A 7,819-nucleotide genomic window follows, 5' to 3' on the forward strand; every position below is an offset into this window, starting at 1 on the left:
TTTAATGTTCTGACCTATTTGCCAGAATGTGACTCCAAGTCATAGATACATCTAGACTATATCTTTCTGGTTTGGTTTGCCACTACTATTTACATTGTTCCACAGTTGCATCTGCCAATAGAATGGGCAATTAGGTGACATTAACCTTAAGGCCCTTTATTTTTAGTTCAAAATAGTTCAATATACTCCACATAGATTGTCTTCCATATGAAGGCAGATGTGGTATATAGTTTTTCTTCTTGTCAGTGTTACCATGATACATATGTATGTTCATACATACCTAACATTTTTCCAATGTAACATATATATATATATATGTTATATAGCATATATATTTAGGTTGGTGCAAAAGTAATTGTGGTTTCAGACTGTAAATTTCAAATCATTATAGCTGATTCAAACACATCTTTATTAATCAAAATAGGAACAATTACAATCAGCACATTTTTGCCAATGAGATATTAGTTTGTTTATTCCTGTAGCGTAAAAATCCATGTTTCCGGATTCGACAAACTCTTGGAAAGCATTTTTCATTATCCTGCTGGTTGTGGAAGTATTTTCCCTGTAAAAAGTTGTTGAGAGGCTTGGAGAAGTGGTAGTTGGTTGTTGAGTGGTCAGGTGAATATAGCTGATGAGGCAAAACTTCGTAGCCCAATTCCTTCAATTTTTTAATTTTTATTTTATTTTACTTTAAGTTCTGGGATGCATGTGCAGAATGTGCAGGTTCCTAACACAGGTATTCATGTGCCATGGTGGTTTGCTGCACCTATCAACCTGTTCTCTAGGTTTTAAGCCCCGCATACATGAGGTATTTGTTCTAGTGCTCTCCCTCCCCTTGCCTCCCACTCCCAACAGGCCCGGGTGTGTGTTGTTCCCCTCCTTGTGTCCATGTGTTATCATTTTTCAACTCCCACTTATGAGTGAGAACATGCGGTGTTTGATTTTCTGTTCCTTTGTTAGCACTGGTTGTGTAACATGTAGTCGGGCGTGGTCATGGAAAAGAATTGGGCCCTTTCTTTTGACCAATGCTGGCTGCAGGCATTTCAGTTTTTGGTGCATCTCTTCAATTTGCTGAGCATACTTCTCAGATGTAATGGTTTCACTGGGATTCAAAAAAGCTGTAGTGGATCAGACTGGCAGCAGACCACCAAACAGTGAGCATGACCTCTTTTTTGGTGCAAGTTTGGCTTTGAGAAGTGTTTTGGAGCTTCTTCTCAATCCAACCACTGAGCTGGGTGTTGCCAGTTGTTGTATAAAATCTTTTCATCGCACTTCACAATCCAATCGAGAAATTTTTTGTTGTTATTGCGTAGAATAGGAGAAGATGACACTTCATAATGACAATTTTTTTTTTCACTCAGCTCATGAGGCATCCACTTACTGAGCTTTTTCACTTTTCCAACTTGCTTCAAATGCCAAATGACCACAGAATGGTCAACGTTGAGTTCTTCAGCAAATTCTCATGTAGTTGTAAGGGGATTCGCTGCGATGATTGCTCTTAATTTGTTGTTGTCAACTTCTGATGGCTGGCCACTATGCTCCTCATCTTCAAGGCTATTGTCTCCTTTGCAAAATCTCTTGAGCCAACAGTGCACTGCATGTTCATTAGAAGTTCCTGGGCCAAATGCATTGTTGATGTTGCAAGTTGTTTCTGCTGCTTTTCGAATAAGAAAATTGCTCAAATTTGCTTTTTGCCTAACATCACTTCCATAGTCTAAAATAAACATAAAATTAACAGCAAGTAATAAGTCATTAGCAAAAAGTCATAAAGCAAGAAATGCCCATTAAAATATGATATAACATAACCACATTTATTTAAGAGTATATTCCAATATCAAACAGCAAAATTCAACAGTACAAAAAACTGCAATTACATTTGCACCAACCTAATATGTATATAAAATACTTACACATCTATGATATACACAAAAGTCTTTAAGGAAGTGTTGATATATCTACACTTCTATATCTCTCTATCATGATCATCTATCTATTTATATCTGTATACATCTATGATATAAAGTTTTCTCCCTATATTATTTAAAGAGAAAAATTGGGAATTAAGCATATGGGTGTCTAGAAGCCTGTGAGGCTAAGTACCTGGTATTTCTAGACTTCGATCTTTAAGTGCTTACTCAAAGGGATGTACTGCTGAACTTGCTCAAGTTGCTTAGCTTAACACTGTGAGGTTAAGAAATATGCCTGATGTCTCACAACTAGTAGAACAATAGATGTAAACTAAGCTCTGGCAGCATAAAAATGAGTCATTTTTCTACTTTTCTGCATTTTCAAACAAAAGAGACATAAACCATTTATCCCTAATAGTTCTCAACCTAGTGTTTCACTATCTAAAACATGTAAAGCTATCCCCTCTCAGAACATGCAGGGCTTTTTATATTGTATGAATTCTTTAAAACTAGAAATATATTTCTAGACTCTAAAACTTTCTCTTTTTCCAATCCCTGGTTTCTTTCAACTTTTTCTCAACAAATATTTATCATCACTGTCTCAGTTCATTTTATGTTGCTATAAGAGGATACTTGAAGCTGTGTAACTTATAAAGAAACAAGGCTTATTTGGCTCATGATTCTGGTAGCTGAAAAGTCCAAGATTGGGCAGTTCCATCTGGTGGGGGCCTCACGTTACTTCTAGTCATGGTGAAAAGCAGAAAGGAAGCAGAGTTGTGCTAAGAGATGACATGGAGAAAGAGAAAGCAAGCGAGATAGAACTAAGAAAACCATACATTTTTTAACAACACACTCTGAAGAGAACTAATCCATTCCCAGGAAGCAAAGAACTTATTCCATAGAAGAACATTAATCTATCAATAATTTTTTTCCCACAATCAAAATACTTTCTTTTTTTTGCATAAGAATATCAATGTATTTATTTTCCTACAGGTAATTTTTCTATGGCTTCAACATTTTCTCTTCAAAATTAAAAGAAAAACATCCCAAAGTTTAGAACTGGATCACTTGTCCCTTTCTCTTCTTATCTCCTCCCAGTTTAAAATGCTTGTATCTCTTAATGGTCAGCATCCTCTTGAATCTGCAGTTAGATTCAACACATTCCATCCTTAGCACAATCTTCTTTGTGGTCTTAGCCTTCTTCTGGAAAATTGGCTTTGTCTGCCTACCGTAGCCACTCTGCTTCTAATCATAGCGCCTCTTTCCCTGGGCATACACGGAATCCTTGCCCTTCTTATACTGCGTCACTTTGTGAGGTTGATGCTTGCCACATTTCTTACAGAAGGTTATTCGGGTTTTAGGTACATTGGCCACCTTTGCATCAGAGCTGTTCTGTCTATATGATGAAAATGAGAAAAGGCATCTGAATCCCTCGCCTCATGCAGCTCTCGCCTAACAGGAAAAGGTCAAACGCTTTCTATTAGGCTCCACCTCCTGAATGCTGTCACATTGGAGATCAAATTTCAACGTAAGTTTCTGTAGGAACAAACATAGCAATTACTTCCTATGGATATTTCAGTGTGTCAAGTAGTAACGATAAAGCAGTCAGTAAGATATACACTGCCCAAACTGCATAGATTTCATGGACTAAATAAAAGCATAGTATTTTTTAAATTTTACATTTCAATTATGAGCAGTGTTACAAAGGGAAAAATGCCATGTTAAATCAAAGGGTAATATTGGAGACTCACCAAATATGTATAGTAGCCGTACCCAGGGAATCATTCTTTGAAGTAAAATTTTAGCTTAACTTTGAAGAATGAATAAAAATGTATTAGGTAAAAAGAGAAGAAAAAGGTAGGCAGAACAATGCTTCTGAAAGCCTTGCATCAGGAAAGATCATTTGTTCTCTGGAATCACCTGTAGTTGAGAAACTATGGAAAAGTGTTGGACATTGATTAGATGTTAGTTACTTAAGTAAAAGACTACTCTTGACTCTTGCTAAGGTTTTGGTTTTTATAGCACATTCATAGTACATCCGTATCTAGGCATCCCAAAGTTTTAAACTCTCTTTATCTAAACTAACACCATCCTTCTCTTTCTATTTTTTTCATTTATCATGCATTCTCTATTTCTACTCAATTCTCCAAATCATGTAGTTTCTAACCTTTTTTTGAACATTATGCCTATTTTCTGTAGATTTTATTTCCATTGATAATTTAGTGCATTCCTTTGTTACCCCAATCTGCTCTATTATTGGTTTAATAGCCTCTGTTTTCAGACCAGTTTTGGGTTCATAGTAAAACTGAACGGAAAGTACACAGAGTTTCCATTTATCTTCTGCCCCCACACACTCACAACCTCTTCTACTATCAACATGCCTCAGCACTGTGGTAGTAATACATATTTTGGCATCGATGAATCAATATTAACACATCATTATCACCCAAAGTTTATGGTTTATATTAGAGTTCATTCTTAGTGTTATGTATTCCATGAGTTTCCACAAATATGTAATGATGTAACATGTATCCATCATTATAGTATCATAGAGAATAGTTTCATTGCCCTAAAAAGACTTTGTGCTCTGCCCACCCACTGCTGCCCCATCATGTTAACAAGAGCTCAAATCAAGTCATACACATATCTTGGAAAATCTAAGGGCTCATCATGAATTTTTCACTTAACTACATGCTGTGAAGTTCAATCTTTGAATTCCTTGCTAACCCTTGTAGCATCATATTCCATGACTATTCTACCCTACACTAAAGCCAATCAAACTGGCTGACTTGTTCCTGGATCACTTTACTTATGTTTTTGTTCATGCTGTTTCCTTTATCTGAAATGCCCTTCTTCAATGTTTTCCATAATAATTCCAAAGTCCACCACTCCTTAAATAATCATATCAAAGATATTGATTTTGTTGGTGTCTTTTCTTGTTATTACAAATAAATTTGTTACCTGTTATTTCAGTCTAAATACAACACTGCTTACAAACTTTTTACAATCAGAGTCTCTATTGTAGGGTAGTGATTTATCTAAATAATTAGAAAGTATATACTGAGCACAAAGACAAACATTACCTATCTTTGTATCCTCCAACAATACTATCTCAGTACCCTGGATTGGTGGTTTTGTTAAACTAAAGTTATAGTTCCAAAACATTAAAGAAATTCACTTGCAAGGCAAAAGAAATTTAAATTTCCGTTTAATTTTGTATATATTTAGAGAAAAGATACAAAAAAGACGAAAAGCAAGAGCATTGTAAAAGATAGGAAATGCTAAAAAGAGAAAATAAGTGAGGTAGAAACGTTTAGTTCCTTTTTAAAGTACATTATTATTTTTATTTTATTATTATTTATTTCAATAGTGTTTTGGGAAACAGATGGTGTTTGGTTACATGAATAAGTACTTTCGTGGTGATTTCTGAGATTTTGGTGCACCCATCGCCCAAGCAGTGTGCACTGTACCCAATGTGTAGTCTTTTGTCCCTCACCCCCCAACACCCTTTCCCCGAGTCCCCAAAATCCATTTTATCAATCTTATGCCTTGTGTTCTCATAGCTTAGCTCCCAAATATGAGTGAGAACATGATGTTTGGTTTTCCATTCCTGAGTTACTTCACTTAGAATAATAGTCTCCAGTTCCATCCAGGTTGCTGCAAATGCCATTATTCCATTCCTTTTTATGGCTGATTAGTATTCCATGGTATACATATACCACGCTTTCTTTACCCACTTGTTGATTGATGGGCACTTGGGCTGGTTCCATATTTTTGCAATTGCTAATTATGCTGATATAAACATGCATGTGCAAGCACCTTTTTTGTATAATGACTTATTTTCCTCTGGGTAAATATCTAGTAGTGGGATTGCTGGATCAAATGGTAGATCTACTTTTAGTTCTTTAATCTCCACACTGTTTTCCACAGTGGTTGTACTAGTTTACATCCCTACCAACAGTGTAGAAGTGTTCCCTTTTCACCACATCAACAATTATTATTTTTGATCATTTGATTATGTCCAGTTTTGCAAGAGCAAGATGGTATCACATTGTGGTTTTGATTTGCATTTCCCTGATCATTAGTGATATTCAGCATTTTTTCATGTTTGATGGCCATTTGTATATCTTCTTTTTCAGAACTGTGTATTCATATTCTTAGCCCACTTTTGATGGTTTATTTTTTTTTTTCTTGCTGATTTGTTTGAGTTCCTTGTAGATTCTGGACATTAGTCCTTTGTCGGATGTACAGATTGTGCAAATTGTCTCCCACTATATGGGTTATCTGGTTACTCTGCTGATTATTTCTTTTGCTCTGCAGCTTTTTAGTTTAATTAAGTCCCATCTATTTATCTTTGATTTTTGCTGTTGTTGTTGTTGTGTTGTTTTGCATTTGTTTTTGGGTTCTTAGTTGATATTGTTTGGTTGTGTCCCCACCCAAATGTCATCTTGAATTCCCATGTGTTGTGGGAGGGACCCAGTGGGAGGTAACTGAATCATGGGTAACTTTCCTGTGTTATTCTTGTGAAAGTGAGTAAGTCTCAGGAGATCTGATGGAATTATAAAACTCCCCTTTATAAGCCCATTGATGGGTTTATAAGAGAGCTCTCCTCTCTTTACCCACCTCCATCCATGTAAGACATGACTTGCTCCTCCTTGCCTTCCTCCATGATTGTGAGGCCTCCTCAGCCAAGTGAACTGTAAGTCCAATTTTCTTTTGTAAATTGCCCAATTTTGTATATGTCTTTATCAGTAGCATGAAAATGGACTAATACAGTAAATTGGTACCAGTAGAGTAGAGCACTGGTGAAAAGATACCTGAAAATGTGGAAGCAACTTTGAATTTTCACCTCTTGTGGGAGAGACCTGATAAGAGGTACTTGAATCATGGGGGCAGGTCTTTCCCATGCCATTCTTATGATAGTGTATAAGTATCAGGAGATCTGATGAGTTTCTAAAGGGGAGTTTCCCTGAACAGCCTCTCCTCTCTTTGCCTGCCACCATCCATATAAGACATGACTTGCTTCTCCTTGCCTTCCACCATAATTGTGAGGCCTCCCCAGCTACATGAACTGTAAGTCCATATCATATAGCCAAAATATCCACTGTTCAATAAAAAAATTATTTAAAACAAGAATCTCAACAATATCTTTGGGATCTATATTATGGAGAGTTCATATGCTTGACACAAAAACACAATCCATAAAACAAAAAATTTATAAATTGAACTTCATCAAAATTTAAAACTTTTGTTCTCTGAAAAACCCTATTAAGAGTGGATGAGAAGACAAGCTAAAGTCTGACAGAAAATATTTGCAAGCCACATATTTCAGTGAATACTGCTATATAAAATACCGAACACTCAAAACTCAACTGTAAAGGTCCAAACCATCCAAACCATCCATTTGAAAATGGGCAAAAGGCAAGAACAGATCTTTTGAGGAATATAGAGATGGCTAACAAGAACATGAAAAGATGTTAAACACCTTTAGCCATCTATGAAATGCAAATTAAAACTATAAAGAGATATGATTGCATACTTATCACAGTAGCTAAGATAACAATTAAAAAAGAAACATAAGGCCAATACCAAATACTGGCAAGGATATGAAGAAATTTAAACACACATGTAATGTTGGTGGTAGTGTAAGATGAAAACCACTTTGGAAAAATATTTGGTAGTTTCTTAAACACCTATACCTGCAATTCCCATGTGACTAATCAGTCACACTCTTCAGCATTTATCTCAGAGAAATAAAAACGTATACTTATACAAAATCCTGTCCATGAATGGTCACAGCAATTTTATTTATAATTGCCAAAAACTGGAAACAGCCCAGATGTCCCTCAAGGGATAAATGGTTAAACAAACCATGGCACATTCATACCATGGAATACCAGTCAGCTCTAAGT

At 35.9% G+C, this 7,819-nt stretch overlaps 1 pseudogene; it reads right to left on the reverse strand.

The window, feature by feature from the left end:
- Nucleotides 1-2,960: 2,960 nt before the first annotated feature.
- Nucleotides 2,961-6,576, reverse strand: LOC107967275 (large ribosomal subunit protein eL42-like; annotated as a pseudogene).
- Nucleotides 6,577-7,819: the final 1,243 nt, after the last annotated feature.

This window comes from Pan troglodytes, chromosome 9, assembly GCF_028858775.2.
Source record: "Pan troglodytes isolate AG18354 chromosome 9, NHGRI_mPanTro3-v2.0_pri, whole genome shotgun sequence".
Taxonomy (NCBI): Eukaryota; Metazoa; Chordata; class Mammalia; order Primates; family Hominidae; genus Pan; species Pan troglodytes.